Below are 22,350 nucleotides of genomic sequence, written 5' to 3' on the forward strand. Positions count from 1 at the left end.
TATACTAGGGAATTATAAGGGTGTTCCAGTAAGCCAATGTAAATTGGTAAAATTGGTCACTAGCCTGTTAGTGACAATTTGAAAGTAATGAGAGAGCATAACCACTGAGGTTCTGGTTAGCAGAGCCTCAGTGAGACAGTTAGGCACCACACAGGGAACACATACATGCACACCTATGAGCACTGGGGCCCTGTGTGACAGGGTCCCAGTGACACATACATATAGGCCACAAACCTATGAGCACTGGGGTCCTGACCAGCAGGATCCCAATGACACATAACAAACATACTGAAAACATAGTGTTTTCACTATGAGCACTGAGGCCTGGCTATCAGGATCCCAGTGAGACAGTGAAAACAGTGACAAACACCCTGACATACACTCACAAACAGACCAAAAGTGGGGGTAACAAGGCTAGAAAGAGGCTACCTTCTCACACAACCCCCCCCCAAACGAAGGACAATAAGGCTAACCTTGGCCAGTTGAGACTTTATTGTCTAAGTGGTGATAAGTAGAGAGTAGCTCTGCAATAGACTGGTTACTCCCTTTATCATCCACTATATGGTTACTTCCCTGTGGGGATGTAAACCACCCTGTTTGAAGTTTTTTAGCTAAGCAACAATGTGAAGATGTATTTTCAGAGTTTCTATCAGTAAGTTTTAGTTTAGAGCAGTGGGAATTGTCCACTGAACCTATTTGTAGTGATGGAAATGCCAGACAGGGATGCTGTCTCAGAAAAGCCATAGCTGGGCAAAAACTTTGTCCATCTGGCTGGAAGAGAGAACAGGGATGCTGTTTCTCTTGAGTTGGAGCAGGGCAGGGATGCTGTCCTATGAGCTCCACACTAGGCCAGGGATGCTGTCCTAAGTGTTGTGAGGTAGTGCAGGGTTTCTGCACTAAAGTTTCTCTGGGAGGGTTGGAGGGATGCTCCATGTTAACTAAAATGGTGCTGTTTTTCTCACCAATGTTAGTTATCCCACAGAGAGGTACTTCCACCTCAGGGAGTCCAGCTTTGCCAGCTGATGATTCCCTTGGAACAGGTGCCACCCCAGGAGAGGTTTCTCCCACCACAGGAATAGTATCCTGAATGGTAGGGTGGTTAGGGGATACTGTGATACCCTTTTTACCTGTTGATGGAGAGGGATCCTGATTTTTCAGGCCTTCTCTCCTTTGCTTTTTCATTTCATTTGAAATGAGAGGGAACAATTCCTCAGGGATGCCCAGCATGGCTGCATGGGCATAAAACTCTACATCAGCCCAACCTGAGGCCTCTAGGTCATTACCTAAGAGACAGTCTACAGGTAAGCTAGGTGATACCACCACCTGCTTAGGGCCAGTAACTCCACCCCAACTAAACTGAATTATAGCTAAGGGAATAAACTTAGTGGAGTTATGGACATCAATAATCTTATACTGTTGTCCAATGATGTGTTGTTCAGGAGGCACTAAGGGCCGTATTTATACTCCGTTTGCGCCGAATTTGCGTCGTTTTTTTCGACGCAAATTCGACGCTAAACTAACGCCAACTAACGCCATATTTATACTATGGCGTTAGAGGCGTATAGCGCCAAAGTTCCCGGAATGTGCGTCATTTTTTAGCGTGAACCCCTTCCTTGCGTTAATGATATGCAAGGGAGGCGTTCCCGTCTAAAAAATGACTCCCAGGCCTTTACGTGGTATTTATACTCCCGGGCAAAAGAGACGCCCGGGAGTGGGCGTGGCTAAAAACGGCGCATTTGCGCCGCTTTTTAACGCCTGGGTCAGGCATGGCGTTAAGGGACAAGTGGGCTCAAAATGAGCCCAGAGTGCCCTCCCCTGCCCCCAGGGACCCCCCCTGCCACCCTTGCCCACCCCAGGAGGACACCCAAGGCTGGAGGGACCCACCCCAGGGACATTCAGGTAAGTATTTTTTTATTTTTTTTAAATAATTTTTTTTGGCTTAGGGGGGCCTGATTTGTGCCCCCCTACATGCCACTATGCCCAATGACCATGCCCAGGGGACAGAAGTCCCCTGGGCATGGCCATTGGGCAAGGGGGCATGACTCCTATCTTTACAATGATAGGAGTCATGTTGATGGGGGATGGGCGTCGAAAATAAATGGCGCAAGTCGGGTTACGACGATTTTTTCGACGTAACCTGACTTGCCCCATTTTAAGACGCCCATGCGCCATTTTCCCCCTACGCCGGCGCTGCCTGGTGTACGTGGTTTTTCTCGCGCACACCAGGCAGCGCCGGTCTGCTTGCGCCGGCTAACGCCATTCAATAAATACGGCGCCCGCATGGCGCTTCAGAATGGCGTTAGCCGGCGCAAAACTTTTTGACGCTAAACTGCGTTAGCGCAGTTTAGCGTCAAAAAGTATAAATATGGGCCTAGGTTTTCAGTCACCAAAGTGAAACTGGCACCTGTGTCCCTGTAGGCCAAGGCCTCAACACCATTTATTGAAACTGTCTGCCTGTACTTATCCATTGTACGGGGACAAGCAGCCAGTGTGGCAAGGCCAATGCCACTAGGTGTGACAGAAACTGTCTTGGGACTGATTACATCAGTTTCCACTATGGACCCATAAGTGAACCCAACTACACCCTTTGCTTGACTGTTGCCAGCAGTCCCACCACTAGTACCACTACTGCTAGGGGCACTAGAGCTTGATGTATTAGTGGTGGTAGGCTCAGGGGGTTTACCTGGACAGGACTTATCCCCTGGCCTATGGCCTCTATTTTTACACACAAAGCACCAAGGCTTTTTAATGTGTGCAGGTTGGGAAGAAGAGGAAGAATTTGTTTTATCCCCACCCTCTGAAGAGTGTTTAAGATTTGAAGTGGGATCTTTGGTTTTACCCTTATCCCCATGCTTATCTTGAGATTTTTCACCATCTTTCTTCTTATTGTCATCTTTGTCACCCCCTGTATGAACTTTTCTGTTCACCCTTGTTCTGACCCATTTGTCTGCCTTCTTTCCCAATTCTTGGGGAGAGGTCAGATCAGAGTCTACCAGGTACTGGTGCAACAAATCAGACACACAATTATTAAGTATATGCTCTCTCAGGATTGTGTTATACAGGCTTTCATAATCAGTACCTTTACTGCCATGTAACCACCCCTCCAAGGCCTTCACTGAATGGTCAATGAAATCAACCCAGTCTTGTGAAGACTCCTTTTTGGTCTCTCTGAACTTTATCCTGTACTGTTCAGTGGTTAAGCCATAACCATCCAGGAGTGCATTCTTAAGAACTTGGAAATTATTGGCATCATTTTCTTTCACAGTAAGGAGCCTATCCCTACCTTTTCCACTAAATGACAGCCATAGGATAGCAGCCCACTGCCTTTGAGGGACATCCTGTACAACACAGGCCCTCTCAAGTGCAGCGAACCACTTGTTAATGTCATCCCCCTCCTTATAAGGGGGAACTATCTTGTGCAGATTCCTGGAATCATGCTCTTTTGCAGGATGACTGTGGGGAATACTGCTGCTGCCACCATGGGTATCTAAACCCAACTTCTGTCTTTCCTTCTCTAATTCAAAAGACTGTCTATCCAAATCCAGCTGTTGCTTTTTAAGCTTCAGTCTGGTTTGTTCCACCCTCAACTTATTGAGTTCCCTCTCTAACATTCTGTCATCAGGGTTGGTGGGAGGGACATTTCTAGAAACAGAGCTATGATGGGAATGAACAGAAGGAGACCTGTCCCTTACAGAAGCCAACTTAACAGCTTGGTTTACAGAAACATTACTACCAGTATGGTGAGAATAAATGCTTTTGCTATGATGTGAGACAACACTATTTCTTTGGTGTGGCTCATCATCATTACCATCTATGCTAGATTGTCTAGTAATGGGCAGGCTAGGAAGTTTCTTTCCTGAATCTTTTCCTGGGGGAGTCCCTGAATCAGATTGGGAACTATTAGGTACTTTTTCAACAGATGGGGCACCTCTGGCCTTATCCTGTTCTCTAAGCATGTTAAGTAATAGTTCCAAGGCAGGATTCTTCCCTACACTCAAACCTCTCTCTATACAGAGACTCCTTGCTCTTTTCCAGCTAAGCTTGTCATATGCAAGTTTGGACAGATCAACACTTTGGCCTGTGCCAGACATTTTTTAGAGAGAGTTAAAGTGATAGAAAAAGAGAAAAAAGTTTTCAGAACTTTTTGGAAAGACAGAAAAAAACTTTTTAAACTTTTAAGAACTTTTTGAAAGTTTAGAAGTACTTTTCAGCACCTAGAAAAGAGTGAAAAGAGGAAAATGCAAAACTTTTTGGCTATGTGTATATACACTGACCTTGTTTTGTATATTTTTCTCTTATGAAAAGTACAATGACAAGAGTGGTAAGTAGTCTCAAGCACTTATCCCACCACTGCACAACCAATGTAGGAGGCTGGACTGGCTTGTAGTGAGTACCAAGGGGTACTTGCACCTTGCACCAGGCCCAGTTATCCCTTATTAGTGTATAGGGTGTCTAGCAGCTTAGGCTGATAGATAATGGTAGCTTAGCAGAGCAGCTTAGGCTGAACTAGGAGACGTGTGAAGCTACTACAGTACCACTTAGTGTCATATGCACAATATCATAAGAAAACACAATACACAGTTATACTAAAAATAAAGGTACTTTATTTTTATGACAATATGCCAAAGTATCTTAGAGTGTACCCTCAGTGAGAGGATAGGAAATATACACAAGATATATATACACAATAGCAAAAATATGCAGTATAGTCTTAGAAAACAGTGCAAACAATGTATAGTTACAATAGGATGCAATGGGGAAACATAGGGATAGGGGCAACACAAACCATATACTCCAAAAGTGGAATGCGAACCACGAATGGACCCCAAACCTATGTGACCATGTAGAGGGTCGCTGGGACTATTAGAAAATAGTGAGAGTTAGAAAAATAACCCTCCCCAAGACCCTGAGAAGTGAGTGCAAAGTGCACTAAAGTTCCCCTAAGGACAAAGTAGTCGTGTTAGAGGAATAATGCAGGAAAGACACAAACCAGCAATGCAACAACTGTGGATTTCCAATCTAGGGTACCTGTGGAACAAGGGGACCAAGTCCAAAAGTCACAAGCAAGTCGGAGATGGGCAGATGCCCAGGAAATGCCAGCTGCGGGTGCAAAGAAGCTTCGACTGGACAGAAGAAGCTGAGGTTTCTGCAGGAACGAAAAGGGCTAGAGACTTCCCCTTTGGTGGACGGATCCCACTCGCCTTGGAGAGTCGTGCAGAAGTGTTTTCCCGCCGGTAGGACGCCAACAAGCCTTGCTACGCGCAAATCGTGCGTTTGGCGTTTTTGGACGCTGCTGGGGCCCAGGAGGGACCAGGAGGTCGCAAATTGGACCTGAAGAGAGAGGGGACGTCGAGCAAGACAAAGAGCCCTCACTGAAGCAGGTAGCACCCGGAGAAGTGCCAGAAACAGGCACTACGAGGATGCGTGAAACGGTGCTCGCCGAAGTTGCACAAAGGGGTCCCACGTCGCCGGAGACCAACTTAGAAAGTCGTGCAATGCAGGTTAGAGTGCCGTGGACCCAGGCTTGGCTGTGCACAAAGGATTTCCGCCGGAAGTGCACAGGGGCCGGAGTAGCTGCAAAGTCGCGGTTCCCAGCAATGCAGCCCAGCGAGGTGAGGCAAGGACTTACCTCCACCAAACTTGGGCTGAAGAGTCACTGGACTGTGCGGGTCACTTGGACAGAGTCGCTGGATTCGAGGGACCTCGCTCGTCGTGCTGAGAGGAGACCCAAGGGACCGGTGATGCAGCTTTTTGGTGCCTGCGGTTGCAGGGGGAAGATTCCGTCGACCCACGGGAGATTTCTTCGGAGCTTCTGGTGCAGAGAGGAGGCAGGCTACCCCCACAGCATGCACAAGCAGGAAAACAGTCGAGAAGGCGGCAGGATCAGCGTTACAGAGTTGCAGTAGTCGTCTTTGCTACTATGTTGCAGGTTTGCAGGCTTCCAGCGCGGTCAGCGGTCGATTCCTTATCAGAAGGTGAAGAGAGAGATGCAGAGGAACTCGGCTGAGCTCATGCATTCGTTATCTAAAGTTTCCCCAGAGACAGAGACCCTAAATAGCCAGAAAAGAGGGTTTGGCTACCTAGGAGAGAGGATAGGCTACTAACACCTGAAGGAGCCTATCAGCAGGAGTCTCTGACGTCACCTGGTGGCACTGGCCACTCAGAGCAGTCCAGTGTGCCAGCAGCACCTCTGTTTCCAAGATGGCAGAGGTCTGGAGCACACTGGAGGAGCTCTGGACACCTCCCAGGGGAGGTGCAGGTCAGGGGAGTGGTCACTCCCCTTTCCTTTGTCCAGTTTCGCGCCAGAGCAGGGGCTAAGGGGTCCCTGAACCGGTGTAGACTGGCTTATGCAGAATTGGGCACATCTGTGCCCAAGAAAGCATTTCCAGAGGCTGGGGGAGGCTACTCCTCCCCTGCCTTCACACCATTTTCCAAAGGGAGAGGGTGTCACACCCTCTCTCAGAGGAAGTTCTTTGTTCTGCCATCCTGGGCCAGGCCTGGCTGGACCCCAGGAGGGCAGATGCCTGTCTGAGGGGTTGGCAGCAGCTGCAGTGAAACCCCAGGAAGGGCAGTTTGGCAGTACCAGGGTCTGTGCTACAGACCACTGGGATCATGGCATTGTGCCAACTATGCCAGGATGGCATAGAGGGGGCAATTCCATGATCATAGACATGTTACATGGCCATATTCGGAGTTACCATTGTGAAGCTACATATAGGTAGTGACCTATATGTAGTGCACGCGTGTAATGGTGTCCCCGCACTCACAAAGTTCAGGGAATTGGCTCTGAACAATGTGGGGGCACCTTGGCTAGTGCCAGGGTGCCCTCACACTAAGTAACTTTGCACCTAACCTTTACCAGGTAAAGGTTAGACATATAGGTGACTTATAAGTTACTTAAGTGCAGTGTAAAATGGCTGTGAAATAACGTGGACGTTATTTCACTCAGGCTGCAGTGGCAGGCCTGTGTAAGAATTGTCAGAGCTCCCTATGGGTGGCAAAAGAAATGCTGCAGCCCATAGGGATCTCCTGGAACCCCAATACCCTGGGTACCTCAGTACCATATACTAGGGAATTATAAGGGTGTTCCAGTAAGCCAATGTAAATTGGTAAAATTGGTCACTATCCTGTTAGTGACAATTTGAAAGTAATGAGAGAGCATAACCACTGAGGTTCTGGTTAGCAGAGCCTCAGTGAGACAGTTAGGCACCACACAGGGAACATATACATGCACACCTATGAGCACTGGGGCCCTGTGTGACAGGGTCCCAGTGACACATACATATAGGCCACAAACCTATGAGCACTGGGGTCCTGACCAGCAGGATCCCAGTGACACATAACAAACATACTGAAAACATAGTGTTTTCACTATGAGCACTGAGGCCTGGCTATCAGGATCCCAGTGAGACAGTGAAAACAGTGACAAACACCCTGACATACACTCACAAACAGACCAAAAGTGGGGGTAACAAGGCTAGAAAGAGGCTACCTTCTCACACACAGCACCCAAGAAATTGGGAGGACATCAGGAAGAGGTGGAATGACCTATGGGGGAAGGTGCGTTCCGTGGTCTCAAGACACCACCTGGTGGTTCAGAGGATTGGCGGCGGACCCCTACCTCCTCCCCCACAACTAACAACATGGGAGGAGCAGGTCTTGGCGATTCAGCTTCCTGAGGGCCTCGCAGGAGTAGGTGGAGGAATGGACTCTGGTAAGTCAAAGCTTTACTATTACACCCCACACCCTACCAGCATGCCAGCACATACCCCCACCCTCACACTCACCCCTATCACTCCTAATCCTCACAAATGTCCCAACATCACAAACCACACATCCCAACACCAAGCCCTGCATGCAACACCAAAGCATGGACACCCATCACTAAAGCATGCCCACCGCACATACCCATACACCCCCCTAAACCATCATCACACAATGTCCCACACAGGAATGCTAGCACTGGGGTACACGTTCACCCACCCATTGCACACCTTGACACACACAGATGCAATAATCATGCCTTTTTACCCCTGCAGGACCCCTACCCAACATCACCGGACAGGAAGGTCCACACATGTCCACACCACCAACAGAAGAGGCCCACAGTGATGACAGCACCTCTGTCCAACTGGATCTAGATAACCAGCCCGGCCCATCGGAGACCTCGGGACAGTCGGTTCCCCACACCCAGTCACAGGCCACTACAGACCTTCCCCCCTCTAGAAACACTAGCACAGCACCCACCCAGCGGGCCCATACCTCCATCCCCAGAACACATTAATCAGCAGTGTGTCCACCACTACAGGGAACCCAGGCTAACCCACCACCCCAACAACAACAGGGACCTGGGGCAGTGGTAGTGGGCACACGGTCCAGGTGACGGAGGCCCAGGAACACAGGGGAACTGGGAGGGCTGCTGTGTGACAGGGGGCGGACAGGCCCAGGGAACCCACTCTCCACGAGGCCCTCTCCTCCATCATGGGAGCCTACCACCACTCCCAGGAGACAATGGCAATGGTAATGGCCAAGTTTCAGGAGACCCAGCGCCTGCAGGAGGAACAGTATATGGGCTTCAGGGAGGAACTCAGAACCATCAATTCCACCGTGGGCACCATCGTAGGGGTGCTGAAGGAAGTACTCAACACCAGGAGGGACACTGTGGCACTACAAGGGACCCCTGACACTAGCCTGGACGATGAACTGCCCACCAACTCCACCGGCTCTAGTGGACAGGAGGCACCGCCACAGGACCACCACACCAGCACCCCACCCCCTGCAGAGGGAGAACCACCTTGCAAACGGTCCCTGAGATCCAGGAACAAGACAGAGAACGATGCCAAGACCCCCGCCAAGAAATGAGACCACCCTGATTGTCATCCTACTGTCCCACTTTGTCACCCTGTCCATCCTTAAACTGCCCCAGCTCCACTTCCTATGCCCATTTGGGCAATGCACCTCTGAGACTAGTAGACTGGACTCTGCCATGGACATTCCTCCACCATCACCCCTCACCATTTTGCTACCCCCTCCAATTTTGAGCACTAAAATTAACACCCTTAAAGCACAAAACAATCTGGGGTCTGTCTGTGATTTTGGAATACTGTATTAGCAATAACTGAGGCAAAAAGCTCTTTCATTTGTAATGTCAACATACCTGTCACACAGCTCTAGTCCATGAGGAATCAAAGCAGATGTCACACAGTGGGACCCAGTTCTGTGAAATCGTAAGGGAAAGTGACAACTCAGTGACCATACACTGGGTGAAAAAGACAGATAGTAGAGAGGTAGTAGTGTATAAGTACATGTAGTAGGCAGGTTTGTATTCTTACCTGTGTTACACTGGAAATATTGCTGGATCACTTAGTCCCTGTTGTCCATGTCTTCTTCCTCTGCTTCCTCATCTTCACTGTCCACAGGCTCCACAGCTGCAACAGCACCGCCATCTGGACCATCCTCCTGCAGAAAGGGCACCGGCTGTCGCAAAGCAAAGTTGTGAAGCATACAGCAGGCCACAATGATCTGGCACACCTTCTTTGGTGAGTAGAATAGGGATCCACCTGTCATATGGAGGCACCTGAACCTGGCCTTCAGGAGGCCGAAGGTGCGTTCGATCACCCTCCTAGTTCACCCATGTACCTCATTGTAGCGTTCCTCTGCCCTTGTCCTGGGATTCCTCACTGGGGTCAATAGCATGACAGGTTGGGGTAACCAGAGTCACCTGCAAATGGCGAGGGACAACTGTTAGACACACACTAACCTGGAGGGATATCCCCAGACAACCATTTCCACTGATTAGCTTCCAGGTGCTCACCTAATAGCCACACACGGTGCCTCTGGAGTTGACCCATCACAGAAGGGATGCTGCTATTCCGCAGGATGTAAGCGTCATGCACTGAGCCAGGGAACATGGCATTCACATGGGAGATGTACTGGTCTGCCAAACATACCATCTGTACATTCATCGAATGATAACTCTTCCAGGTTCTGTACACCTGTTCACTCCTGTGGGGGGGGGAACCAAAGCTACATGTGTCCCATCAATGGCACCTATGATGTTGGGGATATGTCCCAGGGCATAAAAATCACCTTTCACTGTAGGCAAATCCTCCACCTGAGGAAAAACGATGTAGCTCCGCATGTGTTTCAGCAGGGCAGACAACACTGGACAACACGTTGGAAAACATAGGCTGGGACATCCCAGATGCTATGGCCACTGTTGTTTGAAATGACCCACTTGCAAGGAAATGGAGCACTGACAGCACCTGCACTTGAGGGGTGATTCCTGTGGGATGGCGGATAGCTGACATCAGGTCTGGCTCCAGCTGGGTACACAGTTCCTGGATTGTGGCACGGTCAAGCCTGTATGTGATTATCACATGTCTTTCCTCCATTGTCGACAGGTCCACCAACGGCCGGGACACCGGAGGATGCCGCCATCTCCTCACATGTCCCAGCGGATGGTGCCTATGAAGGACAACAGCGGGCATAGAGTCAAACAACTCAGAGGTACGTACCCACAGCTTACACAGAACACCATTCATACTCAAAAAGTGGCCTGTATGTGTGTTGAGTCTAGGCCTAGGTATGTGTGACGCAGTTGAAAATGAAGTCATCTGGGCCTCTGAAATGGCGGCTGCCTGACCTCTAAAGTGGGACAAGGGGATGTGAGGTAACTGTGCTGGCGTTGTACACCGTCACGTTAGACAGTCGAAGACCGCGGCGCAATGCTGCATTGGTTAACATTGGACCCTATGGGTCCCAGGAGCCAATGACGATGTACGCCGGCGGTGACGGTACGCACCGCCGCGGACGTGACTGCCATTTTCTCTCTGTTCAATCACTCGATACCTGATCTTCGACAGGAGAGGACCTACACTGCAAGTGCTGCTGTGACCTCGGTCTGGAAGAGACAATGGCTCGAGTGTCTGGGGAAAGGGCCCATGCCTTCACATCGGAGGAGTTGGAGAAACTTGTGGATGGGGTCCTCCCCAGTACACGCTACTCTACGGTCCTCCAGACAAACATGTATGTACACAAGGAGCATGATGAATGGGCTATGCCTGTGTGGAGAGGGGTGGATGTAAGAAGGACAGGGGGAGAATGTGGCTTGCATGAAACAACGGTGAGTGCATGTGCCACATGGCAAGGGTAGGGATGGGGGACAATCACTTTGACAGTGCAGTTGGTAATAACTTTCTCTTCCCCCTGTACAAATCATGCAGGTCAGCGCCCACCAGAAAAAACATATTTGGCGTGCCATCGCCAAGGACGTCTGGACCCTGGGGGTCTACCACAGACGGAGCACCCACTGCCGGAAAAGATGGGAGGACAATCGCCGCTGGAGCAAGAAGACGGCGGAGGCTCAGCTGGGGATGGCCTCCCAACGTGGGAGGGGTGCCTGTCACACCATGACCCCCCTGATGTTCAGGATCCTGGCGGTGGCGTACCCGGAGTTGGATGGGCGCTTGAGGGCATCACAGCAGCCACAAGGGGGTGAGTACACTCGCATTCTGCTGACTTTGCGTGCAGTGGAGGGGTCTGGGTGGGGGAGGTGGGCTGTGGGTGTCCCAAGGACAGGGCGAGTTCCGTAGGCAAGGTCCCTCCGTAAGGCAGGCCCTGTGGCACCCCACCCCACCTCTGTAGAGTGCCAACTACACCTAGTCATGCCCCTGTGTCATCTATGTGTGCAGATGTCGTCCATAGCCTTGTAGGCCATTTCCCAGGAATTGAACAGTGGAGCCCAAGAGCGTGGCGTAGTGCAGGGGGCTTCTGTGTCTGTCGTGTCCGCCAACTGTAGCGGTATTGCATGCACTCAACATGTCTTTCTTCTGTCGTTCCCCCCTTTTTGTGGTCTCCCTGTTCTTGTGTGCATTAGCATCACCAGGCGGAGGAGCGGTGGCACCGGAGCAGGAGGGAGCTGCATCCCACATGGCCGTGGAGGGCCACACTATGGACTCGGAGTTCACCAGTGGGACGGAGGGCGAGGGGAGCTCCACTGCGGGACAGGAGCTGAAACTCGTCCTCTGATGGGAGCTCCCTTGTGGTGGTGGCAACATCTGTGCCCCCCGCATCTACAGGTACAGCCGCCACGCCCCCCTTCCAGTAACGCCCTCCCAGCAGCCCCTCAGCCTTCGACCCGTGCCCGCTCACCCGGGAGTGTGGGCATCACCTTCGCCCCAGGCACCTCAGGCCCTGCCCCAGTCACCCCTGCTGCCCTCAGTGAGGAGGCCATTGACCTCCTTAGGTCCCTCACTGTTGGGCAGTCTACCATTTTGAATGCCATCCAGGGTGTAGAAAGGCAGTTGCAACAAACAAATGCATTCTTGGAGGGCATTCATTCTGGTCAGGCGGCCCTTCAGCGAGCTTTTCAGACTCTGGCCTCAGCACTGATGGCAGCCATTGTCCCTGTGTCTAGCCTCCCCCCTCCAACTTCCTCCACACCGACCCAATCCCCTGTACCTCAGCCTATCCCAAGCACACCTACAGACCAGCATGCACACACCTCAACACACAAGGGAAGCACAGGCAAACATAAGCACCACACATCCCACAGGCACTCATGCAAGCATCACAGACATGCAGACACACCAACATCCACTGTCTCCACTGTGTCCCCCTCCTCCTCGTCTCCCTCCCCCTCCCTGTCTCGTCTGCACTCATACCTGCATGCACTACCTCTACAGCCAATATGTCCCTCTCCAACACACCCACCACCACACCCCGCTCACGTGCAGTCACCACCCCCACTACCATTCACACTTCCCCTGTGTCCTCTCCCAGTGTGTCTGCGACACCCCCTCCGAAGATACACAAACGCAGACACACACCCACCCAACAGCCATCCACCTCACAACAGCCTCCAGCGCATGCACCTTCACCCAAAGTCTGCAAACAAACACCTCCTACAACCACAACCTCTTCCTCCACTCGTTCTCCAGCTACCTATCCCAGTGTGTCAAAAAAACTTTTCCTGTCTAACCTTGACCTCTTTCCCACACCTCCCCCACCCCGTCCGTCTCATAGGTCCTGAACTAGCACCTCAGCCACAACATCTCCGGGACCAGTGGTTCCTGTGGTCACCGGACCTGTGGTCACCGGAATCTGGAGTGCACCGGCCACCAGGGCAGCCAGTGTGGCATGGAGCCACAGCACAGACAGTCCCCCACCTGTGAAGCATCAGAAGTTGTCCAGAGCCCGGCGGGAGAGGGGGAAGACTCCAGCCACCAAAGCCACTCCCAGGGGTCCCGGTGAGAGTGTGGAGTCAGCTGTGACACCTTCCAAGGTGGGGAAGGGCCACAAGAAACCCGGAAAGTCTGGGAAAAGCAGCACAGCGGAGAAGACCGCCATCATCCGCGCTGCCCAGGAGGCCACCGCCAGCACCAGCCCAGCTGCCCAGGAGGCCACCGCCAGCACAAGCCCCGCTGCCCAGGAGGCCACCGCCGGCACCAGCCCAGCTGCCCAGGAGGCCACCGCCAGCACCAGCCCAGCTGCCCAGGAGGCCACCACCAGCACCAGCCCAGCTGCCCAGGAGGCCACCGCCAGCACAAGCCCAGCTGCCCAGGAGGCCACCGCCAGCACAAGCCCAGCTTCCCAGGAGGCCACTGCCAGCACAAGCCCTGCTGGGCCATGAAGGACCACTAGCACAAGCCCAGCTGGGCCATGAAGGACCGCCAGCAAAAGCCCCACTGGGCCATGAAGGACCGCCAGCAACAAAAGCCCCACTGGGCCATGAAGGACCGCCAGCACAAGCCCCGCTGGGCCATGAAGGACCGCCAGCAGCTGAGTCCCTGCAATGGAGACTGCCGTCTCAAGCACCGCTGAACAGGGCACCGCCGTCTGAAGCACCACTGAACAGGGCACCGCCGTCTGAAGCACCGCTGAACAGGGCACCGCCGTCTCAAGCACCGCTGAACAGGGCACCGCCGCCTCAAGCACCGCTGGCCCATGAGCGCCAAGGGTACTGACGCTACTGAGTCCGTCACGGGCAGAATGAAGCACTCAGGGCAGCATGCCCCCTCCAGAACCAGTGGAGAGATCCATCCACTACCTCTGTCCTTAGCAGGATCAAGCACTCTGGGCACAAGGCCCCCTCCATAACCAGTGGATAGATCCATCCACTACCTCTGTCCTTAGCAGGATGAAGCACTCTGGGCACCATGCCTCCTCCAGAACCAGTGGAGAGATCCACCCACTACCTCTGTCCTTAGCAGGATGAAGCACTCTGGGCACCATGCCCCCTCCAGAACCAGTGGAGAGATCCATCCACTACCTTTGGTTTTAGCAGGATGAAGCACTCTGGGCACAAACCCCCCTCCAGAACCAGTGGAGACTGTTATCCACTTGAGAGACTGTGGCTTTGCACTCCCCAGGATGGAACAGTGGGCAAGCCACCCACTGTAGAGACTTGAGAGACTGTGGCTTTGCACTCCCCAGGATGGAACAGTGGGCATGTGGTGCCCTCGTGGATTTGGTGTTGTGCACTCAACCCGCTGAGGTGCCCCCCTCTTTCCCTCCCCCTGAGCTGCCTGTTTAGTTGCTGTCTGATGCCCCTGCAGTGTTCTCTCCGTCATGGTCGGGGATCTTGTGTGGGCCTTGCCCATACTGTGTGGGCCCAGTGTTCCACGGACTTAATTGGAGCACTACCTGGACTACTATGCTTGGTATATATTTTGTAAATGGTGTATATATATATTTTTGCCTACTTGATTTTTATATATTACAATGGTTACACTCATTTTCTATTGCCTTTGCATTCTTCCGGGGGGGTGTAACTGTGATGTATTAATATGCATTGGTGTGTGTGTTGTAGTGGGTGGGGGTGGGGGTGTTGCGTGTTGCGTGCGTATGTCCCTGTTTTTTCCCTCCCCCCGCCCCTGTGTCGTAGGTGCAGTACTCACCGTGGTCTTCGCCGCCGGCGTTCGTGCTCCTGGTAGAGGAGCAGGAAGACTATCGCAGGTAGAATTTGGAGTTCTGGATCCATGGTGTCCTCGTTCCTTGTGGGGTGTGTAGAGGTGATCGTTTTCCCTTCGGAATTCCTGTTTCTGCCGTGTTTTTATCCACGGTGAATCCGCCCCGGAAAAGGTTGCGGATTGGCCTGTTGTGATACTGTGGGCGGTACTGTAGGCGGGTGTCTTCCACCAGACCTACCAGCTCCTCCGACTGGCGCCTTTTGCGCGCCCCGGTCGGAGGAGTCTCGCGTTCCCATGGCAACGTGGAAATGCCTACGGACGCCTGGGACTCGGATTTCCAGGTCCCGGGCATTGAAAAGAAGGACGGACACCGATCAGATCAAAAGGAGCTTCCCTCGGCATCGACCGCGATGGAAGAAGATCGCGAACAGGAGAGCGAGATGGAGACAAACCCAGAAGAAGACGGGGCCGTGAACAAAAGGATTACCGGAACCTGCAGAGAGCTTGCAACCTCGGCCGGGTCCCGAGAGACGAGCACTTTCCGCCACGCCCCCGGAGGGATGTGGCTCAACAAGGTACGTCCTTGTTCCAAGGACGCCATAACCCAGTACAAATACAAGGGCACAGGGGAGAGGGGGGTGAGACAAGAGGGGAGGGGTCTGAGGAGGGGGTTTGAAGGGAGACACCAGGGAGACCGTTCTAAAACCAGCAGAGCATATGGGGAAGCACTAAGAGTGTTTTGGGACAACCACACGTGTTCCTGCTCTCCCACTCATCCACGGCCGGTTTTTCTCTCTCTTTCTCTCTCTCTCTCTCTCTCTCTCTCCCTCTCATTCTCTCTCATTCTCTTCCCAGCTTGTCTTTAATTTTTAGTTGTTGTCAGAAATATTCCCTCACCCAAACTTACCTTTTTCTTCCGTTCCTTTTCATTTCTCGGTATACCTGGGAATACGCAAGATACAGCACCAGTCAAGTGGGAACCTGTAACAGACACGGAGGAAGAGACATTAAAGAGAAAGTCCGGTGGAGTGAACCAACAAAATTTTCTCTATTTGTTTTTCCGTTCCTCATTTTTACAACCTCTTTAATAAATAGGAACTCTCACTTAAACAAGTCTCAGAGTCCCCCGTACCACACACACGCCCCGCCACAGTGGAGTCAGAAGTGGGATGTGTACATAGGTGGTACGTAGAGGCAAGACAGGATGGGTGATAAACCTACGCTGAAGGATATGATTCAGCAGACAGCTGATGGTCAGCGACACCTTCAACTAGTTTGGGAGGATCATCAAAGGGAAGCAAAAGAGGACCGGGAAGCCCTACAAACGGCACAAAAAAGCCAAGCTACCATCATGGCTAATAATCAGCTGGTACATGAAACTGCACTCCAGAAATTAACTGATACCATCGCAGCCAGTAAAGTACATCCGAATGTCCCGAGTTCTGTCCTGCAAAAATTCCAAGAAGGTGAGGACCCTGACGCGTTCTTCACAAACTTCGAACGTGTGGCATCCTCGGCACAATGGCAGGAAGAACTCTGGGGGTCAATATATTGCTCCTCTCTTGACGGGTATCCTGCAGACGGTATACCAAGCTGCCAATACCGGGGGTACGACCCTGTACAAGGATATTAAGAGCAGTGTCCTGGAAAGGGTGGGCCATGACTCAGAGTACTATAGGATGAAGTTCCGGAAGGTGAGGTGGGGACAGAGCGAGGATCCCCGTACCTTTTACTTCAAAGTTAAAGATCTTGGGTTAAAATGGCTGGGCCCGTTAGGAACAGAACGAGAAGACATCATCAAGGCGGTCATCTTAGAACAATACTTGGATTCCCTCCCAGGTAGCAGGGGGAGTTGGATAAGGCAACATCCCAAAATAGATATAGAACTGGCGATAGACTTGGCCTGCGCCTATCACAGATCTACTGAATTTAAAAGCCTAGGACTCAGAAGCAATGCCAAACCTCCTGTGGGCCCCCTCAAATATCCTCCACGTCGACCTCAAGAAGAACCCGGAACCCATAGGGCCGGAGAGGCAAACCCCATGCAACAGCCCCAATGTTTTAGCTGCAGAGAGTGGGGCCATATCGCTAGGATGTGCCTGAGGAAAGGCGACAGGAAATTGGGGTTACCATGGGTAGGGTGTTATGCACTGGTAAGGGAAACCTTAAGTTCAAACAATCTGTTAAAATAAATGGGACCACAATACAAGCGCTAATAGACTCAGGGTGTAGTCAGTCGGTAATACGTGGAGATCTGTTAAGTCGGATGGACCGTACCCCAAACCAATGGGTTACTATCGGTTGTATCCACGGGGACAAAGCCAATTATCCACTGGGCCTGGTAAGATTAGAGTGGGAAGAACATCAGGACTTTCTTTCGGTAGGAATCATGGATCGACTGGTAGAAGACTGTGTCATAGGCACAGACTACATCAGGTTCTCCGACCTATTAGATAAAGCAAGATCCCCCGTACCTTCACCAGATTGGTGGTCTGAAGCACCGTTTTATAGCAGCCATATTGAGGAATCCCCAGCTTGTGTTAAAATTGACTAGAAGGGAAAAAAGACAAGAGAAGCAAAAGTATCAAATCTCAAGATCTGGACAGAACCCCGAGAAACTGGTAGCCAGTACAGTCAATCCCACTGTCTCCTTTCGAGCTAGTCAGCGAGAGGATCCCACTCTATGTCACGCATGGAAAAATGCCAAAACCGAGTCTACAAATGAGGTGGGTCCCTATTTCTTAATACATAGGAACCTTCTCTATAGAATCACCACATCCACAAAAGGGGAGAAGAAACAGCTGGTGGTACCCGAACCCTACCGTAGTCAGGTCCTATTTCTGGCCCATAACCAACCGGGGGGAGGACATTATGGTAGGGAAAAGACAGAGGAATATCTATTAAGGCGAGTCTATTGGCCGGGGGTTTATGCCCAAATTAGAAAATACTGCACACAGTGTCCCCGTTGTCAGCTGATAGACCCAGGAGCCCTGAGAAAAGCCCCTTTACAGCCACTTCCCATTATTGATATTCCATTTTGTCGTGTTGGTATGGATCTGGTCAGACCACTCTTACCTTCCACAAAGGGGCATACTTATATATTAGTCTTGGTAGACTACGCTACTAGATACGCGGAAGCAATCCCCTTGCCTAGTATGACCACGAAGGCGGTAGCCCAAGCCATGAGAACCTTCTTCTCTAGAGTGGGGTTCCCACAAGAGATACTAACAGACCAAGGTATGCCTTTTATGTCTGCCCTTATGAAACAGATCTGTAAAAATCCTAGGAATCAGACAGTTAAAAACCTCAGTATATCACCCCCAAACTGACGGTTTAGTAGAACGCTACAACCGCACCATAAAAACCCTACTAAGGAAAACAGTTGAAGATTCAGGGAGGGACTGGGACCAGAAACTACCACTAGTCCTATATCCCATCCGAACACATGAGCAAGCGTCCACGGGACAGAGGTGGTCATTACAACCCTGGTGGACGGTGTTAAAGCTGCGGTAATACCGCAAACAGGCCAGCGGACAAAAAAAGGGAATTACGACCCTGGCGGAAACCGCCAACTAAGACAGCCACTTTAGCACATCGCCCGCCATGGCGGTACAGACAAACAGCGCGGCGGACACCGCCAACAGAGAGGCGGGAGACAATGTACCGGCCACACTATCACAACACACCAATCCGCCACCTTTTCCGGGGCAGATTCTCCGTGGATAAAAACACGGCGGAAACAGCTTTTGCTATGGGAAAACGCTCACCTGAACACATCCCACGAGGAACGAGGGCACCATCGAGCCGGAACTACAAATACTCCCAGCCCTTGCATTCCTGCTCATCTACGACCAACAGCGACGTAGGCGCAGAAGATACCGGTGAGTACTGCACCTACGACCCGGGGGAGGGGGCAGGCAAAAGTTAGGGGGACACCCACCAAACACCCCCACCCTCGCATATCACAACATACACACCAATGCAGTCACAAAAATCACAGTAACAACCCACAATCCCCCCGGAAGAATGCAAAGACAAAGCGAATTTCGGTCAAACTTTGTATTGTGCCAATATACTACTCATAAAAAAATATACTGATATATATCACGAAATCTGTCAAAAATAAATGTACAATACAAGAAGTAGTGCAGATATGTACACAACAATGTCCGTGCACCAACAGTCCAAAAATGCATGGGCGAGGCCCACAATAGATACCTGACCAAAATCCGAGAGAACACTGCCGGGGCATCAGATAGAAACAATACAGGCACCTCAGGGGAAGGGAAGGGGGGGCACCTCAGCCAGATGAATGCGAAGCCAGATCCACGACGGGGCTCCATGCCCATTGATGTATCCCGGGGAGTGCAAAGCCACAGTCTCTCAAGTCTCTACAGCGGGTGGCTTGCCCACTGTGCCATCCTGGGGAGTGCAAAGCCACAGTCTCTCAAGTCTCACAAGTGGGTGGCTTGCCCACTGTGCCATCTTGGGGAGTGCAAAGCCACAGTCTCTCAAGTCTCTACAGTGGGTGGCTTGCCCACTGTGCCATCCTGGGGAGTGCAAAGCCACAGTCTCTCAAGTCTCACAAGTGGGTGGCTTGCCCACTGTGCCATCCTGGGGAGTGCAAAGCCACATTCTCTCAAGTCTCTACAGTGGGTGGCTTGCCCACTGTGCCATCCTGGGGAGTGCAAAGCCACAGTCTCTCAAGTCTCACAAGTGGGTGGCTTGCCCACTGTGCCATCCTGGGGAGTTCAAAGCCACAGTCTCTCAAGTCTCTACAGTGGGTGGCTTGCCCACTGTGCCATCCTGGGGAGTGCAAAGACACATCTTCGCAAGTAGATGCAGTTCTCTACTGGTACTGGGTGGGACTGGTGCCCAGACTCGATGAGTCTCCCCGTGAAAGTACATGTCCTGTCACAGTCCCAGCTGCACATGGGAGAACGATGCCTGATGTGCCGGACTATTCATACCCACACGGTCTTTGGCCTGTTCAGCGGTGCTTAACCATGGCGGTCTTTGCCCTGTTCAGCGGTGCTTTGCCATGGCGGTCTTTGCCCTGTTCAGCGGTCTTCACCATGGCAGTCCTTGGCCTGTTCAGCGGTGCTTTGCCATGGCGGTCTTTGCCCTGTTCACCGGTGCTTTGCCATGGCGGTCTTTGCCCTGTTCAGCGGTCTTCACCATGGCAGTCTTTGCCCTGTTCAGCGGTGCTTTGCCATGGCGGTCTTTGCCCTGTTCAGTGGTGCTTTGCCATGGTGCTTTGCCATGGCGGTCTTTGCCCTGTTCAGCGGTGCTTTGCCATGGCGGTCTTTGCCCTGTTCAGCGGTGCTTTGCCATGGCGGTCTTTGCCCCGTTCAGCGGTCTTCACCATGGCAGTCTTTGGCCTGTTCAGCGGTGCTTTGCCATGGCGGTCTTTGCCCTGTTCAGCAGTGCTTTGCCATGGCGGTCTTTGCCCTGTTCAGCGGTCTTCACCATGGCAGTCTTTGGCCTGTTCAGCGGTGCTTTGCCATGGCGGTCTTTGCCCTGTTCAGCGGTGCTTTGCCATGGTGGTCTTTGCCCTGTTCAGCGGTGCTTTGCCATGGCGGTCTTGGCCTTGTTCAGCGGTCTTCACCATGGCAGTCTTTGGCCTGTTCAGCGGTGCTTTGCCATGGCGGTTCTGGTACGGATATTGGTGTGTGGCATGACGATCTCCACAATGGACATTGGTGTGTGGCATGACAAATTCCACACTGGACATTGGTGTGTGGCATGACGATCTCCACAATGGACATTGGTGTGTGGCATGACGAACTCCACACTGGACGTTGGTGTGTGGTTTGACGTTCCATCATTGCCCAGCGGGGCTGTGGGATTCTGGACCCTCCTGGGCTGTGACTCCGGCGGTGGCGGTGGTCTCCTGACCAGTAACGATACTTGAGCCCTCCTGGGCTATGACTCTGGCGGTGGTCTCTGGACCAGTGACAATACTTGGGCCCTCCTGGCCTATGACTCTGGTGGTGGTCTCCTGACCAGTAACGATACTTGGGCCCTCCTGGGCTATGACTCTGGCGGTGGTCTCTGGACCAGTGACGATACTTGGGCCCTCCTGGGCTATGACTCTGGCGGTTGTCTCTGGACCAGTGACGATACTTGGGCCCTCCTGGGCTATGACTCTGGCGGTGGTCTCTGGACCAGTGACGATACTTGGGCCCTCCTGGGCTATGACTCTGGCGGTGGTCTCCTGACCAGTAACGATACTTGGGCCCTCCTGGGCTATGATTCTGGCAGTGGTCTCTGGACCAGTGACGATACTTGGGCCCTCCTGGGCTATGACTCTGGCGGTGGTCTCTGGACCAGTGACGATACTTGGACCCTCCTGGGCTGTGTCTCTGGCGGTGGTCTCCTGACCAGTAACGATACTTGGGCCCTCCTGGGCTATGACTCTGGCGGTGGTCTCTGGACCAGTGACGATACTTGGGCCCTCCTGGGCTATGACTCTGGCGGTTGTCTCTGGACCAGTGACGATACTTGGGCCCTCCTGGGTTATGACTCTGGCAGTGGTCTCTGGACCAGTAACGATACTTGGGCCCTCCTGGGCTATGACTCTGGCAGTGGTCTCTGGACCAGTGACGATACTTGGGCCCTCCTGGGCTATGATTCTGGCAGTGGTCTCTGGACCAGTGACGATACTTGGGCCCTCCTGGGCTATGACTCTGGCGGTGGTCTCTGGACCAGTGACGATACTTGGACCCTCCTGGGCTGTGACTCTGGCGGTGGTCTCCTGACCAGTAACGATACTTGGGCCCTCCTGGGCTATGACTCTGGCGGTGGTCTCTGGACCAGTGACGATACTTGGGCCCTCCTGGGCTATGACTCTGGCGGTTGTCTCTGGACCAGTGACGATACTTGGGCCCTCCTGGGCTATGACTCTGGCAGTGGTCTCCTGACCAGTAACGATACTTGGGCCCTCCTGGGCTATGACTCTGGCAGTGGTCTCTGGACCAGTGACAATACTTGGGCCCTCCTGGGCTATGACTCTGGCGGTGGTCTCCTGACCAGTAACGATACTTGGGCCCTCCTGGGCTATGATTCTGGCAGTGGTCTCTGGACCAGTGACGATACTTGGGCCCTCCTGGGCTATGACTCTGGCGGTGGTCTCTGGACCAGTGACGATACTTGGACCCTCCTGGGCTGTGACTCTGGCGGTGGTCTCCTGACCAGTAACGATACTTGGGCCCTCCTGGGCTATGACTCTGGCGGTGGTCTCTGGACCAGTGACGATACTTGGGCCCTCCTGGGCTATGACTCTGGCGGTTGTCTCTGGACCAGTGACGATACTTGGGCCCTCCTGGGCTATGACTCTGGCAGTGGTCTCCTGACCAGTAACGATACTTGGGCCCTCCTGGGCTATGACTCTGGCAGTGGTCTCTGGACCAGTGACGATACTTGGGCCCTCCTGGGC

Source organism: Pleurodeles waltl, chromosome 10 (assembly GCF_031143425.1).
Source record: "Pleurodeles waltl isolate 20211129_DDA chromosome 10, aPleWal1.hap1.20221129, whole genome shotgun sequence".
In the NCBI taxonomy this organism is placed as follows: Eukaryota; Metazoa; Chordata; class Amphibia; order Caudata; family Salamandridae; genus Pleurodeles; species Pleurodeles waltl.